This window comes from Calliphora vicina, chromosome 5 (genome assembly GCF_958450345.1).
Source record: "Calliphora vicina chromosome 5, idCalVici1.1, whole genome shotgun sequence".
Taxonomy (NCBI): Eukaryota; Metazoa; Arthropoda; class Insecta; order Diptera; family Calliphoridae; genus Calliphora; species Calliphora vicina.
The window spans coordinates 20,039,463-20,063,247 of record NC_088784.1 but is presented as its reverse complement, the minus strand read 5'-3'; the positions used below and the strand labels follow the sequence as shown (position 1 = coordinate 20,063,247).

Genomic DNA, 23,785 nt, shown 5'->3' with positions numbered 1-23,785 from the left:
ATTTTCTATATAATGTTAAGGTTATAGGCAATTTGCTCTAGAAAATAGAAGTCATTGATAAATTTTGAAATCGATGTCTTCCGATCGGGATGAAATTTGATCCAACGTTAGTCCTATTGGATAGTAATTCAACAAGATTAACCGATCTGAGTTAGAGGTGGACAAATTTTGGCATTTTGGCCAAACATGTGTTTTTTCTCATCCATATAACTTATTAACTATTGGTTTTAGCAAAATGTGTCCCAAATAGTTTAGATAGCTATTTCTTCATTCTTTCGATAAAAAATGTTTCAATTTTTTTTTTTTTTTATTTTTGCCCAAAAGTTATTTATAATATTTTCTTATACAATTAAAATTAACCAACAATTTACTATAAATAGATTTCAGTTACAGATCAGTGAGAACAAATTCCTTATTATTCGTCTTATTTTATTTGACACTCTACAAATTTTATACTAAATATTGAGATCTAAATATTTTAGGCCAAATTCCATATAATTTTTTTGTATTTTTATTTAAACAAAATTTAGCAAATTTCAAAATTATATATTTTTGAGGTCTAATGTGTTTTTTCTTTCTTTCTTTCTATAAACAAAGTCCGCGTTATTTGTAACTGCCGGTTGAAATCAGCCGCTCCTCTATTACAGCATTAACAATAACACAAACTACAACAAGAACAATAATAAGAACAACCATTCTAATTGGAAAAATTCATAGTTGTAGTGTGATGAAAGCAAAAAGCGAAAAAAAAGAATGTAAATCAATCTATTATTAGTAAAATAGGAAAACAACAAAAACAGCAATGAGAACAATATTGTAGATACAAGATACATGTACAACAAAACGAAAACATTGCGGGGGCGTAAAGAACAGTTAGTGGCTGCTTTAATTGTTGTTGTTGTTATACTGTATCTTGCACATATTTCCAAAACAACACACATGTGTGGAAAATATATAGAAATGAATGTCTGTCTGTCCGTTGCTCGGTGTGTTTTTGGTTGTAGATAGAAAACACAGATACGCTACGCTGCGAGTTCACACAAAGATACTTGTACAACTCGCACGTTAAAAATCTAGAAAATAAAAACACAAAAAATCAATTTCTAATTTTTTTCCTTGTTTCTTTAGCTTGTTTTTGGTTTTTGTTGTTTTTGCTTTTAATAGGTTTATAGTTGTTCTGTTTTCCTATTTCTAAATTTATTATTGTTCTTTTTTTGTTTTTTGAAATATAGGTATGTACTATTTTTGAAAGAGTTTAGATGAAAATTTTCATTCAGCCTCCCTCCTGTTTAGTTTCTTAAAACAAATGTATTGGAAAATGTTTGGTATTTGCTAGAAATTATAATTTATAGATTTGAAAATTTGTATACTTAGAGGAGGTGGTTTTTGTCATGTTTTTTTTTTATTATTGTATTATTATTTTGTTCAAAGTGTGTGACAGCCATTTAAAATTAATTTTATTTTGTGACATTCTTTTATTTTAAAATTTGAGAAGATTTTTAAACTATATTCAAAGAAGAAACGAAAATTTTCCGTTAATATAACAATATTTATAGCATACAACTGCATTGATTTGAAATTAAAAAAAAAACATTAAAAATCTATTAATGTGTTATTTTTGAAGTTGATACGTTTTAAATATTATTGACCTATAACATAATGGAATGAATATATGTATTGAAAATATATATAGCAAATTAATAAAAACCTACCGAAAAACCTGCGATCAATATTTGTATTATCTATGTTATTTAATTCGATCTTTAAACTTTAGTAGTTTTCAGGACAACTTGGAAAACTTCTCTGATAATAGTGATACCAAAGCCAGATAAAGACTTGACCGTACCATCTTTCTATAGACCTATTAGGCTACTTCCTTGTCTGTCGTAGCTATTCGAATAATCATTTCAACAAAAAATCGTACCATTTTTAAATGAAAACAAGTAATATTCGTCTGTGCCGAATATTATGTACCCTTCACCAAGTTATATTTTAAACTAAAACTTTTATATATTTTTAAGTAAACAAAATTTAAAAAAAAAATTAAATGAAATAATGAAAATAAATTTCATTAGAATTTTTTTTTAATTTTTTAGGAAAAAACTGTTTTTCCACAATTTTATTTAAAATTAAAAAAAAAAAATATTTTTTAGGGAAAATTTTAAATATCATTCGCTATATAAATTGACAACTGCCAGATTCATAGTGAAGATCATCTAAGTATATAAAACAAATTAATTTTCTCCAAAAATCTCACAATCCGAAAAATCACAAAAAAATTAAAGTTATCGATAAATTTTCTGTATAAATTCAAAGTAATCGTTTTAATTAGCAAAACAAAATTAACTCTTTCATAGAAAATTAAAGTTATCGATAACATTTCAATACAAAATGAAAGTTATCGATAACTTTTCTATAGAAACGTAAAGTTATCGATAAATTTTCTACAGAAACGTAAAGTTATCGATAACTTTTCTATAGAAACGTAAAGTTATCGATAACTTTTCTATAGAAACGTAAAGTTATCGATAACTTTTCTATAGAAACGTAAAGTTATCGATAACTTTTCTATAGAAACGTAAAGTTATCGATAACTTTTCTATAGAAACGTAAAGTTATCGATAACTTTTCTATAGAAACGTAAAGTTATCGATAACTTTTCTATAGAAACGTAAAGTTATCGATAACTTTTCTATAGAAACGTAAAGTTATCGATAACTTTTCTATAGAAACGTAAAGTTATCGATAACTTTTCTATAGAAACGTAAAGTTATCGATAACTTTTCTATAGAAACGTAAAGTTATCGATAACTTTTCTATAGAAACGTAAAGTTATCGATAACTTTTCTATAGAAACGTAAAGTTATCGATAACTTTCCTATAGAAACGTAGAGTTATCGATAACCGTTCTATAGAAACGTAGAGTTATCGATAACCGTTCTATAGAAACGTAAAGTTATCGATAACTTTTCTATAGAAACGTAAAGTTATCGATAACTTTTCTATAGAAACGTAAAGTTATCGATAACTTTACTATAGAAAATTAAAGTTATCGATAACTTGTCTGTAGAAAATTAAAGTTATCAATAACTTGTCTATAGAAAATTAATGTTATCGATAACTTTTCTATAGAAAATTAAAGTTATCGATAACTTTTCTATAGAAAATTAAAGTTATCGATAACTTTTCTATAGAAAATTAAAGTTATCGATAACTTTTCTATAGAAAATTAAAGTTATCGATAACTTTTCTATAGAAAATTAAAGTTATCGATAACTTTTCTATAGAAAATTAAAGTTATCGATAACTTTTCTATAGAAAATTATAGTTATCGATAACTTTTCTATAGAAAATTAAAGTTATCGATAACTTTTCAATAGAAAATTAAAGTTATCGATAACTTTTCTTTAGAAAATTTAAGTTATCGATAACGTTTAGTTGTGTAAAGAATAACAAGTTTTTAGTTCGTCTCAATTTATATTTGGGGAACAAACAAGTTATATTTTAAACTAAAACTTTTAAATATTTTTAAGTAAACAAAATTAAAAAAAAAATTAAATGAAATAATGAAAATAAATTTTATTTGATTTTTTTTTAATTTTGTAGGAAAAAATGTTTTTCCATATTTTTATTTAAAATTTAAAAAAAAAATTTTAGGGAAAATTTGTTTTTTTTAAATTTATTTGTAAAAAATGTTTTGTGATAAAAAAATTTTTTTTTTTGGTGTAATAATTATTCGGATTAAAAAACATTTTTCCCAATTTTGACCCATTGTAAATTTAAAATTTTTAATTTAGTAATCCATATATAGCTAAAAAATTGGTCTAACATAGAGGTAGTTTTTTCCTTATATCTCAGCTGTTTGTGTGCCGATTTTCTTGATTTTAAATAGCAAACGAACCGGGTCTATATCGGCTGTATTGATGTATGAATCATGTGTATTAGTTACTTGAGGGCTACGGAAAGTTAATTTCAACATACACACGGGCATACAAATGAGTTAAAAAGAGCTAAGGTGTGTAAATTGTCCTCCTGTAAAAATTCTCTGCGAGTAGTTTTGCCTAATTAATTTGCCACGTCAAAAAAAGGTAGATAGGGGATTTTATCTATTTTTTCAAAAATATAACTTTTGACAATTAAAAAATTCATCGAATACTTTTTTGAAAAATATAACAAAAATGGTGTTTATTGAGTTTTTGTAAAATACAAATTTTTCAAATTGAAATTTTTATTTATGAATATTTTTTAATGAAATTTTATTGGATATCTATAAAGATTTTTCTATTGAAATGTTGAAATTTGTCATCAGGAATCTCGCCTAAATTTGAATTTTACATCAAATAATATATGCTTTTTGTGGATGGACCTGGTCCCCTCGGTATGAAAAATTTTAAAATTTTTATTCATTTAGGATATTTTGTGTAATGTTAGCTTTTCAAAAATTATAAATTCTTTATACATCTTCTTTGAATTTTGTTAGATAACTTAAAAAGAAGAAAAGTACTTTTTTAAAAAAAAAACTATAGAAACATCGCCTTTTTTAAATTTTTTTAAATAAAAATGCATATAAATGCAAATGATCATTACCAATCTGTATAAAAACAAGTAAGAGAACTATATTCGGATGTGCCGAATCTTATATATTCTTCACCAAATTATACTTCAAAATAAAAATTTTAAATATTTTTAGGTGAACAAAATTTATTTTTTTTGCAGTTTTTTAATTTATCGGAAAAAAAAATTTCAAATTGTTTTTTTAAATTTAAAATTTTTTTTGAATTTTAAAATTTTTTTTTTAAATTTTAAAAAAAATTTTTTGTTTTTTAAATTTTTTTTTGGTGAAAAAAAAATTCGGGTAAAAAAATATTTATTCCGATTTTGACCCATTGTAGCTCCAACTTACTATGGTCTTATATACGTTGTTGCAAAGGTCTTTGAAATATCTATCATTAGATATCCATATTGTCTATATTAATGACTTAGTAATCCAGATATAGGTCTAAAATCGAGGTTGTCCTGATTTTTTCCTCACATCTCAGCCATTTGTGGACCGATTTTGCTGATTTTAAATGGCAAACTTCTCGAAAGCATGTCTGACAGAATTATTGAAGATTTGGATCCCGAAGATATCAGGGGTCTTCAGAAAATTGATTTCAACAGACAGACAGACGGACATGGCTTATATATACTTTATATGGTCGGAAATGAAAAATGTAGAAATTACAAACGGAATGACAAACTTATATATACCCTTCTCACGAAGGTGAAGGGTATAATAAGTAAGTACAATAGGTAAAATAATGTGCTGGGTAACGATCACTCATTACAAAATAATGTATGTGGTAACTAGTTTACATTATCAAAATTCACAAAAATTCTGCTGGGATCCTTTAATTTCAATATAATATAATTTTTGGATTTAAAAACCACATATCCATATAACAAGATCATTAACAAATTTTGTCCAGCTAAATTTGAATTTGCAACCACATATGCCACAAAAGTGCATACATTCTGGGTCCTTATGAAATTCTAAGATGAGCTATGTCCGAACTCTTGGCACGATATGACTTATAGGGTAATGAAATTTTCGCAATTTTTAGCTGCCTAAGGTTTGGTGAGTAGACCTACTACCAAAGTTATTTTAATTAAATAAATTTCGGTACTTGTCACATAGAGCAAAAATATTTGGCAGTGATAACATATTGTTGCCTTAAATGAACTAATTTTTCCATGAAGGCTAAAAAAAATTAATTTGGAGTGACAAAAATTGAATAGTAATTCAATTTTGTCAACATAAACTAAATAAAGTATTTAGTTTTAAACCAATCAATTTAAAATGAGTGCCAATTTTCTTGATTTTACGACTATTATTTGTCATACAAATTTATTTACATTTCCAATTTCAAACAATTGCCAAACCACCTACGTTCAACTCATAAAAATGTCATTAATTAGGTGGGTGCATATGAATGTCTACTAATTCGCACGTATAAAAATCCATTCAATCATTCACTCTCCATTGATTCTGATGATGCTATTGCCTGCCGTCTATGTCGTTGTCCAATATGTCAAATGGTTATAAAAACTAAAACTTTCATATTTTCATATTTTGTATTAGTTCTGATTGGATTATTTTTATTTCTCTCATTTGTTTTGGTGATCTTATTAGCGTTTTTGTTATTAGTGAGAGAGTACAGTAGAAGGGTAGCGGAGAAAGTAAGAGAAATTTATTGTTACCAGTTGTGCCAACTAGAATATGAGATTTTTTTTATTATTGCATCAAAATGATGCTGACGCAGTTGTGATTTTTTGCTGTCTGTTTATAGTTGAGGGGTAAGGAGATTGTTTGGACAAAAAGTGATTTAATTTCAGTATTTTTTTTTTTATAAATAGAAATCGATATTTTGATGATATTAATTTTGGTATTAATGTTTTATATAAAAAAACTTTCTTTAGTTCAATAAAGTAGTCGATAAATTTAACTTTTCTATATAACAGAAAAGTTATCCATAACTTTTCTATAGAATAGTAAAATTATCCATAAAAATGTGTCCCAATAGAATAAACAAATGTTCATGAACAAAAAATTCAAAGATCAAGAACATGAACTTCGAAATATTTTTCTTCAAAGGAACCTAATCATAGCTTTTATCCTCTTAAAGAAGGATTAATATAAGCCTAAGTTTAAAATTGGCAAATTATTGGGTGTATGACTTAAGGATTTGCAAAATATGGAGTATCTATTGAATGCGGTTTTTGTTTTTAATAACTTATATGTCATTTTGAAGGGTATATATTTGTCATTTATATTAGATTTTTTTTTTTGCTTCAAAAATTTCGAATTTTGTGCCAGCGTCATATGCGGGAAGTTTAGCTTTACTTCATTAATTTAAAACAAGTAAGAGAGCTATATTCTGCTGTGCCGAATCTTATACACCTTCAGCAAATTATACTTCAAAATACAAATTTTAAATAATTTTAGGTAAACAAAATTTTTTTTTTACAAAATTGTTTTTTTTCATTTTCTAATTGTAATTTTAAATTTTTTTTTTTTGTTAAAAAAAACAAAATTAATTTTTTTTTAAAAACAAAAATTTTCGAATTCTTATTTTATTTTTTTTTTAATTTTAAAATTTTTTTTTTTTAATTTTTTTGTGAAAAAAAATTCGGGTTAAAAAATATTTTTTTCCAACATACTGTGGTCTTATATACGAAGTTGCAAAGGTCCTTGAAATATCTATCATTAGATATACATATTGTCTATATTAATTAGTAATCCAGATATAGGCCAGGTTGTCCTGGTTTTTTTCTCATATCACAACCAATTGTGGACCGATTTTGCTGATTTTATATCGGAAACTTCTCGAAAGCATGTCTGACAGAATTATTGAAGATTTTGATCCCGAAAATATCTGGGGTCTTCAGAAAATTGATTTCAACAGACAGACAGACGGACGGCCATGGATTATTCGACTCCGCTATCTGTAAGGATCCAATATACATATGGGGGATTTCACGTCAAGTGAACCAACTTTTAAAATCGATGTCTTCCGATTTTACTTAGCTTAGGTCTATTCCTTTAAGAGCTTTTTGATATCGTAGTGGGATGCGAGTGGAATATCTATCAAAATAAATATTTTATAAGTCAAGACATACAATTTTTGTGATAGAACATTTATTTTGATACTATCCCACTCACATCCCACTACGAGACCAAAAAGCTCTTAAAGGAATAGACCTAAGCTTTCTTTTGAGCAAAAAAAAAATTTAAAAAAAGGGCCCCTTTTGAAAAAAAGTTCGATTTTGCCGAAAAAAAATCAAAAATTGTATATCTTGAGTTACAAAACATTTATTTTGCTATATATCCCAATCGCATCCCACTAACCGACCAAATAGATTTTAAAGGACTAGACCAAAGCTTTCTTTTAAGCAAAAAAAAAATTTTAAAAAAGGCCTCATTTTGGAAAAAAAAAGTTCGATTTAAAAAAAAAAATAATAATGAAAAATTGCATGTTTTGAGTTACAAAACATTTATTTTGAAAGATATCCCACTCGCATCCCACTAAGCCACCAAATAGGTCTGAAAGGAAAATATCCAAGCTTTATTTTGAGCAAAAAAAAAATTGAAAAAAAAAGTCAACAAAGTTTTGGATTTTGCAATAAAAGTGAAAAATTGCATGTTTTGAGTTGAAGCTTGCAAAATCATTGGGAGCTACTCAAACAGCAATTTCAAAACGTTTGCAAGCAGCTGGATTCATCCAAAAAGCTGGGAAATTGGTTACCATACGAATTGAAGCTGATTGACCTGAAATGCATCATCTTTCGATGAAAAATGGATTCATTACGATAACACGAAGAATCGCAAGAAAGCCCGGCCGAATCGATACCAAAGCTAAATTTTAGCTATTACGAGCAGCTGAAATCTGACCAGACAATCACAGGGAACCTGTACTAAATGCAGCTGATTCGTTTGAAGCGAGCATTGAGCATTGACGAGCATAAATCTGGCATTTCTAAACGGTTGGTCCGATAAAATTTGGCGTGGGTGTAGGCGTGAAGTATTCAAGTAGGGTTGGATACCTTCGACATGTAACTTTTTCAAACACGTGCCATATTATTGTTTACCATCCGATTTCAAAAATTTTTAATAATTTCCGAATTGCAGGTATTTCAAAATTAAAAATATAGGCCGTACTTTTGGACCGAATGAACTCGAATTTTTTCGTTAGTTAGACAACACATAGTAATATACAAAAGATTTCAGATCATTATATATTATGGATCCAAAAATAAAAGATTTTTCAATTTAAAAAATCAAAAAATTTTAGAGGCTTTTTAAACCACTACACAATTTTCATGTACTGTGGTTCCAGTAGTACAAATATGGTCCAAATTTTAAATTTTGTGGACAAGTTTTTTTTTTTAATTTTTTTTGTAAAATTTTGAATTTTTTTAGACGTTTCTCCACATAATTTATGATAACTCAAAAAGAGTTAGTTCGATAGTATTAAAATAAACTCAGAAAAGTATAGATTTACATAGCCTTTAATTCGTTTCTATATTGTGTTTTAATCGGCTCAGTAGTTTCGGAGTTATAATAACAAATTGAAGCTAAAAATATATTTTTTACGTGAAAATAGCAATTTTTATTGTTTTAAAAAAATTATAAAAAATAGAAAGCTATAGAAATTTTTCAAGTTTATTGGTTTGTCGCAAAGTTAAATATAATATCAATAAAATGAGATATTGATCATAAAAATTGAATGATTCTTTATGAATTTATTCCCAATTAAGTGAATTCGCGCATTTTCACAAAATTTAACTTTTTTGTTTGATATACATAAAAATTAGTAGTTAATGTTCTTCTTTCGATTGATTGAATTTTGAAAACATTTTCCCCGTGTTACGTACAAATTTTCACATATATATTGCGTTTCAATCGGCCCAATAGTTTCAGAGTTATAATAACAAATTGAAGCTAAAAATATATTTGTTACATGAAAATAGCAATATTTATTGTTTTAAAAAAATCATAAAAAATAGAAAGCTGCAGAAATTGTTCAAGTTTATTGGTTTGTCGCAAAGTTAAATATAATAGCAATAAAATGAGATATTGATCATAAAAATCTAATGATTCTTTATGAATTTATTCCCAATTAAGTGAATTCGCGCATTTTCACAAAATTTAATTTTTTTGTTTGATATACATAAAATTTAGTAGTTAATGTTCATCTTTCGATTGATTGAATTTTGAAAACATTTTCCCCATGCTATGTAAAAATGTTTACATATATATTGCGTTACAATCGGCTCAATAGTTTCAGAGTTATAATAATAAATTGAAGCAAAAAATATATTTTTTACGTGAAAATAGCAATTTTTATAGTTTTAAAAAAATCATGAAAAATCGAAAACGGCACAAATGATAAGATTTATTACTTTATCGCAAAGCCACATGTAATACAAACCAAATGAGATATCGATCATAAAAATCGATGAATTCTTTTCGAATTTATTCACAATTAAGTGAATTCGCTTATTTTCACAAAATTGTATGTGCTTACAAGCGTGTACTTTGAGTGTAAATTTTTTTATTGTAACAAAAACAAAACACATGTAAAATTTACACTAAAATTACACTATTTTCACTTAAAAAATATATTTTTTGCTTCAATTCGTTATTATAACTCCGAAACTACTGAGCCGTTTAAAACGCAATATATAAACGGAGTAAAGGTTATGTAAATTTTAACTTTTCTAAGTTTGCTTCAATAATATCGGACTAATGCTTTTTGAGTTATTATAAATTATGTGGAGAAACATCTAAAAAAAATTTACAATTTTAGAAAAAAAAAATTTTCATTAAATTCAAAAATTTTATCATTTTCCTACTTAGGTAACCATGATGCATCAAATCTATATAGTGGTTAATGAAGCCTTTTTTGACCTGTGCAATAGATTAACGCTGTTTTTTTGGACGGAAAGGCGACTTAAGTCTTTTTTATTAAATAAAAACTTTCTTTAAGAATATATATTTAACAGTTTTATGTTTTTTTGTAAGGTATCTTTACGGAGAACATTTTGCCAGTTATATTTTTGTAAAAAAAACAGTTATATTTTTGTAATATGTTGCCCCTACGCTCCACAGTGGGTTGAATGGTACCCAAAGTGGCGATTAATTCATAGAAGCCGTAGTTTTAAAATATTATATTTTTTTATTGATGAGCACATAAAAACACAGCATTTTAGAAAAAAAATTTTAACCCTTTAAGCGCATTATTGTTTTTTGGAAAAAAATTTAAAAAAAAAAACTTTTTTTTAACCCGTTAAATGCATTATTTTTTTTTTGGAAAAAAAGACCTTAGCTCACAATTTATGCTATAACTTTGGAATGGAAAGCGATAAATTAATGAATAAAATTGGAAATTAAAGCATACTTCATGTGCTACTAAAAAAATAAAATTATAAATTTATTATATGTATTTATATTAGTATAAATTTAATTTAAAATCCAATTTTTGTTTTTCACAAAATTTTATAAATGTACAAATTTTTTTTAAAAAAAAGCCACAAAAGACAATATTATAAATTTTTGTAATGAACAATCACAAATACATAAAAACACAACTTTAAAAAAAATGTAAGAAAAAAATGTTTTAACCTATTTTGTATCAGAATATGTTTTTTAGCAAGATTTTTTTTCTGTATATAGAAGCTGAAAGTTCATATTTTAAGAGCATTTAATGGAATTTACCCGATCTCGCCCTGATTTTTTTTTTAAACTCAATCTATATATCGAAAAAACCCCAATAATGGAGAACTTTAAAAAAAATCTTAAAAAATATTTTCAAAACATTTATCTAAACAAAAATTATTTATTTATGTTCTCAAATACCTGAAGTTGATTATTAAATTTTAATATTTCTACTTTTAACAGATTTAACAAAAACTATAAGCTCTCGAAATATCACAATTTTCAATTTTAACCACAGCACGCAAAATTTGTAAAAATTATTTGACTTTGACCGCTCACTGCCAATAAAGTAAGTTACTCACAACTGTAATTTTAGCAGTTTGCGATGTATTATTTAATGCACTTTAATCCAATACCAAACATGACTGAAACAGATAAATTTCAGCTTTTGAATTAATCGCCACTTTTGGTACATTTCAACCCTCTGTGCGCTCTTCGGAATTTCACCTATTTTTTATCAAAATTCCAAACCTGGGATCAGAAAACGGAAAGCAGCTTTGGAAACCTTGATGTCTGCTATATTTATCCTAAAAGTATTTTCTCATTTTCGAAGGAAATGTGGATCCTATAAGCTAAATTGTAAAAACAAAAATTTTTGGGATTTTCGCTCCAATTTTTAGAAATTTCAGGATTCCCTTTGACCTTTTGACAAGAGTTTTAACACTTTTTTATTTAGAATTGCAAATTTAAATATCATTGAAAATTTCATTGAGTTTTGGTAATAAATAAAGAATTTATTACATATTACATATTTATTGAGTTTCTAAAACTAAAATTTGTATCAAAATTTTAATAGGATTGCAAATATTAAGAACAATTTGATCCACATTTATTCCGAACTATTTTAGAAAGTTAATTTTTGGTCTTACAAAAAAATTTCAAGTCGATATCTTAATTAGATTCAAAAATATACCACTTTAAAACTTCTTCCTTTAAAAATATTGCATTATTTTCTTATAAATTTTTTATGGTTTGCCTTTCCAGCCAGCTAATTTCATTAAAGAAGCTTGTTTTAAATGTGTAACATGTCTATTTGTTTTTAATATCTTCTATATTAATTTTACCTTCAAATATTCTTTAAGATCTTTAATTAAAAATTTGTGATAAACACAAATTTTTAATTAAAAATTTTAATAAAAATTTAAAATTATAGCAAAACTTTTGTTAACTAGTGTAATTTATTCCCTTGTCCAATAATACTCTTATATATAAGAGAGTTTAGCTAAAAACTCTCTTTAGTTAAGCAGATTTAAATGCTGCAAAATTGAATGAAACACATGGTTTGTTAAAATAAAAGCAGCGTAGTACAAGTTACTAAAGGCAAACAGACAAATAGCCAAAATAAAACAAAAAAAAAATTAAAAGATTTTTTTGTTAAACATAAAGAAAATTTAAATAAAATATCATTTAAGGGGCACCAAAAAAAAAAACGAAAGTTTTAACGTATTTGTTAAAATGTTTATATAAATCCATACATATGTATGTTTAAATAAATTAATATTTTTTGTAGGATTTTGCCTTTAGCAACAAAAACATTAAAACAGCAATAAAAAAAATATAAATAATTTTTACTATAATTTTCAAAAGACATTCCAATTTGATTTTTAGCTAGAGCTGTTTTTGAAACTCTTTAAAAGGGGAGCATTTTAAATTTTACTCTTTTAATGTAATTAGATAAATTGTTTGTGTTCTCTTTATTTGTTATTAAAGTGCTCTTTTTCACAATGTTTTTCTTGTATTTCATTTAAGTATCCACCATTTATTTGAATGTTAATGAAATTTTTGTGGTTGAAATGAAAAAAATCCACAGCTATACACATCCAAACACACTTGAGTATTTTGATAAACAAATACACATGCTTTTGAGCAAGAAATCCAAACAGAAAAAAATAAAAACAAAAATAAAAGAGGAAAACACACACAATACAACAAAAATATTGTCTGCAAAATATTGTATGGGGTTTTGTTTAGTTGTTGCTGTTGTTGGTTGGTCTTTTTCTTATTTAATATTTGTGTGTTTGTTGTTGCTGTTATTTTCTTGAGGGGGCCATGCTCTCACAGCCACACACACTCTCTAGTAGTTTCACAGAAAACTGGTTGTAGTATTTTTGTTTTTGTAGCTTGTTCTTCTTCTTCTTGGCTGATGGCTTTTCATGAAAGAGTGCATGTTGTTTTTGTTGTTTTATTGTTGTGTGTTTTTAAGAGTGCTCTATAAAATTTACAGATATGTATTTCTTTCTCATTGCTTTTGCTTTCAAAGTTAGTTAGTTATTGTTGTTGTTGTTTTGTGTGTATTTTTCGTTTGTTTGTTGTATAGTTAGTGTTAAAAGTGAGTGTTTTTTTTTTTTGCTTTTCAAGTCTGTTTATTGTTGTGCTTTTTGTAAGTGTGTGCGCCTGTATGAGTGTATCTGTGTGTATTTCTGTTTCTTTACAGATGACGTTATCTTAACACAAGAAATGAATGTTTTTGGTAATTGAGAGCCCCAGAGTAAATGTACAAATTCAGTCTGTGAACAGGCGCTGAGCACTGCACAGCCTTTTTACTTTTTTGCTTGAAAACGCTAAAGGAACGTTAAATTGAAAAAAAAATATATTGAAAAATAAAAAAAAAAATTAACAAAATAAAAGAAAATAAAAATTTCTCTAAATATTTCATAAAAAAAAATAACAAAAGAATATCAAGAAGAAATCATAAATAAAATTTGATTACAAAATCTAAATTTTTGCTTAAAATCTACAACGGACGGGTATTTATTTGTTTTTACTTCATATTTGTTTAAATAATACAAGTACAATTTTCATAATTCTTTTTTATTGTATTTGTTATAAATTTGAGTCTTTGTTTTTGTCAGAGTGTAAGTGTTTTTTTTATATATAAGCCTATGTTTGTGAGTGAGTGTGTGTGGTGTGCGTAAGTGTGATTTGTTTATTTTTGTAAAAAAAAAAAATCATCATAAAAAAAAGTTTGGAAATCAAAAAATAATCATAATAAAACACGGAAATTTTTATTTAAACAACCAAAAAAAAACAACACAAAAATGGGTTAAATTTAAATAAAGAAATTTTGGAAATTTTATAAACAAACAACAACACAATGAAATGAAATATAAAATTATACCTAAATGAATTGCTTACATTTTAAAGAAATAAACAAACAAAAAAAAAAATAACACAAAATTTTGGAAATAAAAATAATTTTAAATAAAAAAAAGCTATAAACAAAATTAACAAACAGCGATTTTTTAAAACCAATTTAAGAAAACAAATTATAAAAAATTGTAAAGTGTTTGAAAAAGAAAATCTGCGAAATGGAAAGAAAAATCATTTAAAACTTTAAGAAATTTAAAATAAACATATAAAAAAAAACTTAAAGAAATTTATTGCAAATTTTTAATATTTATGAAATTTTTTGTCATAAACTTCTAGCAATTAATAACAATTATTAAGTTTAAAAATCGGCAATTGAAAGATAAGCAATTTGGTGGCAAAAGCAAAAAAAAAAAAAACACATAGAAAATTGAAATTTCTTAAAAAATATTATGTACAAAAGTTTCAAAATAATGGATAATAATTAAAGTTGAAACAATAATATTCTGATGCATTATTTAAAATTTTTAAGACCCAAATTTTGTAAATCACGTCACCAAAGTGATATTTACCTATATGGAAAGCAAATTTTAAAAATTTGTTTTTGTTTTATAAAAAAAATTTTCAAATTATGAAAGGCAAATCAACGCTTGGGTGCATTTGTTCTGTTAAGAATTTGTATATAAAACAAAAACAAATTTTCGAAATTTTGTTTAACAAATTTGTGACGTTATTCACAAAATTAGGGCCTAAATAAATTTTTAGAGCCTTATTCCTAATCGATTTTTAAATGTATCAAAGATTTATAAAACAAATTTTGTATGGAAATCTTGTTTTATAAACCTTTCATAAATTTAAAAATTTATTAGGAATAAGGCTCTAAAAATTTATTTAGGCCCTAATTTTGTGAATCACGTCACAAATTTGTTAAACAAAATTTCGAAAATTTGTTTTTGTTTTATATGGTGGTTAATTTCTTTTATAAATTTAATGAAATACCTATAAAATATTTCAAATTCAATTTTTTTTATAAATTTGAAAATTCCCAAAAAAAATTGTGTTTTAAAATTATTTACATTAATATGTACGCATAATTAAAAATATTTAATTTTTGGTATAAATTTATTGAAATCATAAATATAAATTTTTCAAACTCTGAACTTTTTTTTAAAAATTCGAAAATTGCCAAAAAAAAAAATATGTTTTGAAATTCTTTACATTATTATATAAAAAATTAATTTTTTTTATAAATTTATTAAAATATAAATTATTTCAAACTCAAAATTTTTTTTTATAAATTTGAAAATTTCCAAAAAAATTTATTTTGAAATTATTTACTTAATTAAATAATTTAAAATACAATTTTTTCGATTTTCAAATTTATAAAAAATATTTGAGTTTGAAATTTTATAAAAAATACAAAAAATTAAAATAATAGAAATTATTTTAAAACGAGATTACAACAAAAAATTATAAATCTATAAAAAAATTCAATTCTATAAAAAAAATATTTTGAAATTTTTTTAAAATTCTATATCAAATTTAATAAAATTAAAAAAATATAAATTCTTAACATGTATTAAAAAAATGTAGACTTTTGAAACTTTAAAAGCAATAATATGTTTTTTGAAAATTTGTTGGAACTTTTCAAATTTTAAAACAAAATTATTGATGAACTCTTGAACCATAGAGAAACATAGAGCAGAAACTTGGAAAAAATTCAAACAAAAAAATTACTCAAAATAATCACACTACGAGTGCTGTTTTTGTTTTCACATAGTTTTTTCTACTAATACATTCTCACCACTTAGGTTTCTGACAACTGAGTTAGGTCTTTGACAGTAGTGTTTCCGCTCTATGTCTATTCTCTATGTTTTGAACTTTAAAAAGTCTAATTGGAATTTAAATTCTTCTTTAAGTGTATGAAAAGTGTTGTTTTCTAATATTTAGCTCTTTGAGGGGGTGATTCCTGGCTCTTTAGAATAATAGGTTTTATCTTTGCTAAACCATTTAAAAACTATACAAAACCTACATGTTTAAAATACATATTTAAAAAAAAATGCAAGAAATTATAAAATCTAAATCAACAAAACCTTAAAAAAAAAATTCAGCAATTGTATAAAATCTTTAAGAATTTAAAAAAATTAATCCTACCCGAATAAGCAACAAAGCCCCAAAAATTCAAGCACTTGAACATTTTGTTGGAATTTGATTTGATGAAATTAAAGACTTGTTTCGAAAGATGTCAAAAGAAAAATGAGTCAAAAAAATTTGTATGAAAAACAACAGTTTTTAAATTTTTTTCGACTCAATCTTATGACATCGTGAAACAGACCTTAAAGAACCTATGGCTTGAATTTATATTTCCTTTTTACTGGAGAATGCTATTAATATAAAGTGTAATACAACTATAATTCAAGGCTTGAATTACACTTGCTCTCAACTTGAATTCCAATAAAAATGCAAATTGGGCCAATTATGAATATTCAAAAAAAAAAATAAAAATGTGCATTAAAATCATTTAATAAATATAAAATCAAATAAACAAATTTAATGAAATTTGAAATATTTTGAAATTTATTCATAACCAGTTGACCCGCCCGGCTTCGCCCGGTAGCATGTACTAATGTTAGTTCTTCAAGTTTCTCCAACCCACATACACCTGCCTGTTCTTATTTATTTGCAAATAAAATATCTAAATTTGTATTGCATACTTTAGGGAGCTTTTTTATTAAAGTTGACTGGAATCAAAAAAAAAATTCCGAGTTTTACTCCTGAAAATTTCGAATCCAATAAAAAAATCAGCCAAATCGCTCCAGCCGTGATGCCATTACATACATAGACCATTTCATTTTTATATATATAGATAAAATCTGTTGTTTATTAAAGATTTCTAAATGAAAATTTCTATATAAAATTTGTTGTATAAAAATGTCATTATGAATAATTGTGATACAATCATAGAGAAATATACATAGAACGGAAACTAAAAGAAAACTCAAAAAATTATTCAAAAAATCATACATGTGAGTGTTGTTTTTGTTGTCATATAGTTTTTCTTACTTATACATTCTCAGCCCTTAGGCTTTTGACATTTGAGTTAGGTCTTTAACAAGAATGTTTCCGATCTATGTGTATTAATCTGAAATTGAACCGCTTATTATTAGTAAACTTTTTGTTTTAGCAAAAGTTTTAACAAAATATTTTTAAAAAAAACCTTTAATAAGTTAAAAATTTCATTATGAATAAATCCTACATAAAGTGAATTAAAAGTTTTAAAAAACCTTTGCTAAAATTAAAATTTAATTACAAATAAAATGGGGTAAAAGACTAATCCCCTTATTCCTAGTGCTAAAATTAAAAGACTTTTCAAAGGTCAGGAGAACATTAATTTCTATAAAATATTGCATTGCTGCAGTCGTATATATCTTGGAATAAAGGTGTTTATAAAAATTTTAGAGCTTTCAGAAATTTAAATTTGCTAAAAAACTGTTGAGATATAAGATGAACCATGTTGACCATCTAGTCTGTGAAAATTGGAACTTCTGCAAGTTTGAATGGTTTTTAAGGAATATCTAAAAAAATGTGGGAAGTGGAAAAGTATTTGTAGGCGAATCACTTTGAAAACAACTGCCAAATATGTCCTATAAAAGTTCTTTAATTAAATCAAGTTCGTTCAAACTGGTTTCAGTTTATTTTCTTGTTGTGCCTCTAAGTAATCTAGAGTGTAGTCACTTTAAACGTTTATTTTGAACTCGTTTTAGTATTACAAAAGGCCATCAAAGCCATTTTTCAACACCTGTGAAATGTTTGGAAGTTCTTTTAGGCCACTTGTAATATTTGGCCTGTTTTATTGCATTTATTTTATCAAAGCTATTTTTCAATACCAGTGAAATGTTAATTCAACTTTCTACTACTTCTTTGGAAGTTCTTTTATGCCGGTTGCAATATTGGCCTGTTTTATTGCATTTATTTAATGTACCCGGTTTAGAATTGCAAAAGGCCATCAAAGCTGTTTTTCAACACAAGTGAAATGTTAATTCTATGTTCTACTACTTCTTTTCCGCTTCTTTTGAAGTCCTATTTTGCCAGTAGAAATGTTTGGCCTGTTTTATTGCATTTATTTAATGACAAAGCTGTTTTTCAACACCAGTGAAATGTTAATTGAATTTTATTCTACTTTTTTATGCTTCTTTGGAAGTTCTTTTCTTTGCCACTTGCAGTTTTTGGCCTACGTTTATTTTGTAATAAAATAAATATAATTCTTAGTAAATTTTTTTCTGTGATTCATTGTTAAAATCACTTTTAGGAAGCCTTATTTGATAAACTGATTAATTGCTATTTCAAAATATTTTTTTTTTCAACTCTCCCCTATAAAACAATGGCAGGAATATTAAGAATATTTGTTTAAAAATGCAACAAAATCTTGCATTTAGTCAGATACTCCAAAATGTAATTTCCTTTTTTAATATTAGTTTACAAATTGTTTTTAATAAATTTAAATCTTTTTGTTTTTTGTGTGTAATTAAATTTTTTATAGCTAAATAAAACAAATGCATATTAACTGCTACATATTTTAACACAAACCAAAAAACACATAATAAAATATTTTATTAATGATTAAATTAAGATATAGAAATGTTTTTAATAACGACTTAAATAAATTACTTAAAAATACATTAGGACAAGTCAAATGTTAAAGCTATTCAATGCATATTGTTGTAAAACACTTAATATTTTGTGAAATTTTAATCTATTTTCAAATGTTTTAAGAAATAATATGATCTTTTTGATATCGGTTATAAATTTAGTGACGATCAATTCGTTAGGATATGAAAAAGAAAATATTTAAAGTATGTTAGCTTAAGTTGGAAAATTCTGAAAGACTTATTTATAAATGAGAAATATACCTTCTCTGAGCACCCACCATTTATCGATCATATTCGTTATGACAAACGAAGGGATGCTAACATCGCTCCGTTCTACAGGTTCGTCTAAAAACGATCCGTTTATTGCACATTTGTCTACATTTTCATTTCTTCAGATGCCATCATTGGACAGATATTGAGCAGCCATCGAAGAAAATTCAATAACCTTTGACCGTTTCCGTCTTTGAACCATTAGAGTAAATTAAAATCTCATACTTCTGAGAGACTGAGTTTGTGGCCATAATCCTGTTCATTCTTTGTAGGATTGTGTTATTTATTTATTACAATTATTGACAGTTTCGAATTCAACCAGAATTGTTTACGTTTTTGCAACTTAAAATGTGGAAAATTTTTTAAAACAAAGCTAAGGTGCTCGTTTATAATTTTTTTAATCAAGAGTTATACGGGAATACAAAATTAATATTATAGTAAGAATTGTGCTAAATTTCCCAATTATTGATAAATTCACTGACACTTATTGTTGGGGGATAAGCTATTCACTGGTTGCTTAGGCCAGATCATCAAGAAACCTTTTCCCAAAAGGCTTTAGAAAAACTAAAGATATTATACAAATCATGCTATAGAGTGAATGAGAATTACAGACACTCAAGCTTTATTTGTAAAAATATCAAAGGTTAAACAAAACTCCAACAATAAACAGTGAGTTTATCTTTTCCTACATTCCCTCTACAGTTGGTTGGCTTTTTTCCGACTCAAACTGTAGTTGTAATTTTAGTTTTTTAATCGTTACAGTTTATTGATAGAGTTCAAACACACTGAAACGATCGACGTCAATTGTTGCTGCCTTATCAGCATAAACCAGTGACTTCACATGGCCCAACAGCAAATAATCGAGAGTTGTCAAATGCACGACCTTGGAGGCCAATTGATAGTTCCATTTTTCCAAATCAAATTTTCGCCAAATTTTGATTTCAATAAATCGATGGTTAAGGTCACCGTAGCGCCATCCTATTGAAACCACATCTCGCATGTATCAATGTCAATCATATTTTCAAATAAGAAATAATTGATCATGGTGCGGTAATGATCTCCATTGAGCTTAACTCTAGCATTCTACCTTACACCACCATAGTGGGGAGGGTAGAATGCGTTTGTGCAGATGTTTATAACGACCAAAAATATTAGTCTAACACCCACCTTAAAGTATACCGATCGACTTAGAATCACTTTCTGAGTCGATTAACGATGTCCGTCCGTCCGTCTGGCTGGCTGTCCATGTGCGCAGAGTACAGGTCGAAATTTTGAAGATATTTCGATCAAATTCGGTACATATTATTTTTTCAGCCCAAGGACGGAGCCTATTGAAACTGGCTGAAATCGGTCCATTATTTCACCTAGCCCCCATACAAATGTCCTTCCGAAATTGGACTTTATCAGTCATAAATGTTTAATTTATAAATGTATTTCCACAAATTCCTCTCCAAATAAGTTTTATATATACAAAATTCATGTCACCAAATTTTGTTACGATCGGTCCATAATTAGTCATAGCTCCCATATAGATTCGCATCCGAAAATCACTTTAACGTGCATAAATCGCTTAAAAATGTTGGTATACACACAAAATTTAACATAATAAACTTTCATATAGACACAAATCACACGACCTAATTTCATGGTGATCGGTCCATAATTGGTCATAGCCCCCATATAAGGCCCACTTCCGAAAATCACTCAAAAATATAAATTATTGAAATTTTAAAAGAAAAATGTTTTTGCTCTTTTACTTAGTGTAGGGTATTATATGGTCAGGCTTGACCGACCATACTTTCTTACTTGTTTTTGAATAAATAAGTTCCAAACGTTGAATTTTTCTGGATGTAATGGAGTCTGGTTTTTGTTGGTCTCACTCCATATGTGGCTATTTGTTTTACTATCAAATCTTTTAAGGCAAAAATGAGCCTCATCGCTGAACACAATTTTGTGATAAAACAAACGTCTCTAAGTTGCGCGAATCGATGACAGATTTTCAAAGTAAATTTGGTTAATTTGGGAGCATTGTAAATTGCCAGAGTATACTGATCATAAGTGTCAAAAAGTGAGCGCAGTATGACAGTTCGTTTGACAGTTAAACCTTTCGTAAATTCTTTGGGGTTTTCTAGCATTAACAAACGTTTTATCTCGTAACATTTTTCAATAGAGACCAGGTTACACTTCAAAATCCGTGGGATTATAACTTCTCTCTTGATTCTTAAAGAAGTCTTGGTATCATTTGTTGAATATTGAAATCCATGAGCATGATCATGAAATCCAGCTTTTTCTATTTATATGGCTCTGGTTTTTAAAGCAATTCAATTATCTGGAATGCGATCCGATGCGCCATTTAAGGAGTATCAATTAATTTAAACTAATTAAAGGCATAAAAAATTCGTTAAAATAATGAAATTTAATGAATAATTAGGTATTTTATTTTTTTATTATGAATAATTAAGATAAACTACAATTAAATTGAAAAATATTGTCAACTCTTTAAAAATACCTAAACTTTTTAAATAAAAATCTTAAAAAAAAGAAACAAAAATCTTTAATGAATAAAAAAATTCCTCCAAAAATGTATTAAATTTAATCAAATACCTATAAAACTAAACTTTTTAAATAAAAATCTAAAAAAAGAAACAAACATTTTTAATGAATAAAAAAATTCCTTCAAAAACATATTAAATTTTATTAAAAAACAAGAAATATTGAAAATTTAAAACAACATTTAGCAAAACATACCTTAATAATATAACAAATTGTTTAAAAAACTTAAAATATTTAATTTATTTAAAAATCCTTTAAAAAAAATCCCTTAATTTTTTACCTTCTTTACATCTTCACTTTCAAATTTCAGTTACAACAATTTTTAAAACAAAAACTAAAACAGTGTGTTTTTTAACAATTTCTAAATTAAGAAAATTAAATAATTGTTAAAGATAACCAACAACAACACAAAAAATATATTTTAAAAACAAATAAAAAGTAAATAAACGAGTGAGTGTTAATAATAACAGCAACGAGAAAAAATAAGAACAATAAAAAATAACACCGCTGCTTAATATTTTGCTAGTCTAACATTTGTCAACAAAAACAAACAAAAAAAAAGTACGCAAAATAAAAAAAAAAAACAGCAACAACAATTAAAATATAAATGTCAATAAATAAAAACAATAACAAAAACCGGCATTTTATGACGTCATTTCTTAACAACACACAAACTCTACACAAATCAATAACACAGCTACTCTCATGTTGAAGAGAGCTTTAAACAAAAGAGCATTAAGCTGTTTTATAACAGTAAATCTATACAATAACAGCAACAACCATAACAACTACTTACTACAAGGAAATTAATTAACAAAAAAAAAAAAAACAAAGTGTTTGGTGAAAAATTTGCAAAAACAACAAAAACACAGAAGAGAAAATTATTAATGAAATAATAATTAAGAAAACAACAACCATTTAAGGCAACTAGAATTTCTGCTACTACAACTACATTTTAACAAGGTACGAGTAGTTATCAGAATAAAAGTGTTTTAATTATTTTTCTGTTAATTCTTAAATAAAAAATAAACTTCAGTCTAGCTAAGCAGACGACTCATACACACTCACGCACTCCTTCGCCACTTCCTTTTCCCCTTTCAACATTTTTTGTTAAGATGAGTGTGTTAATTTGTTGTTATTTTTTAGCGAAGATGATAATGATGATTATGATGTTGCTGTTAAAGCATCTTGTGCGATTTGTTATTTTTTTTTTATTTAACTCTGGATTTAATACAGTGTTTGGCTTATAAAGTAGGGACAGACTGTAGGTGTAGGTGTTATAAAAATAAAATATTTAAATAGTTAATCCTAGAACAAACTTTAATTCTTTTTTATATAATGAAAAAATACTTTTTGTTTTAAAGTTTTTCTAAAGGGGACAACTTAAATAAAAATGAAATAAAGAAATCTCAATTATTTTTAATGATTTTAATTAAAAATTCATCAAATAAATGGGATGAAGATAAATCCTGTCAATAAACTAACGAATAATGTTCGACTAATGAATCGAATAAATTAAAAAAATATTACGAGAAATACCTAGTTGATTATTACGGATAAATTTCACAATTATAAGGGATTTATGCAAAAAATATTCGGATAATTATTCGAATAAAATAGCGAATAATCGAATATAATTACGTGAAATGTTAATTTTTACGATATTTATTTTGAAAAGTCATAATAACCCAGACAATTTTACAAAACTATTCATATAATTTTTCGAATAAACTAAATTGCAAAATATTCGTATAAAGAACCGAATAAATAAAAAAATATATCGAGAAAGAGTTTCTTGATTAGTACGGTAACATTTTCCATTTATTAAAAAATTTTCCAAAAAATATGGGAATAATTATTCGACTAATAAATCGAATAAATTAAAATATTATTCCGGAAAATAGTTTCTTGATTTTTAGGTAAAATTTCACAATTATTAAGAATTAATCGAAAAAATATTCGAATAATC

General features: G+C 25.9%; 1 protein-coding gene across 10 annotated transcripts in view; it reads left to right on the top strand.

Moving 5' to 3' along the window:
• The first annotated feature begins 13,860 nt into the window (after positions 1-13,860).
• The window catches only part of mbl (muscleblind), a 255,772-nt gene continuing 245,847 nt past the window's right edge, over positions 13,861-23,785 (top strand). For 8 of the 10 annotated variants that reach the window (XR_010576658.1, XR_010576657.1, XM_065514569.1 and 5 more), the window contains exon 1: positions 13,861-14,004. The gene's annotated coding sequence lies outside the window, so the exon portion shown is untranslated. Of the gene's footprint in view, positions 14,005-22,156; positions 22,780-23,785 lie in introns of those variants that run through there. The other 2 variants (XM_065514575.1, XM_065514557.1) reach the window with 2 other exon arrangements.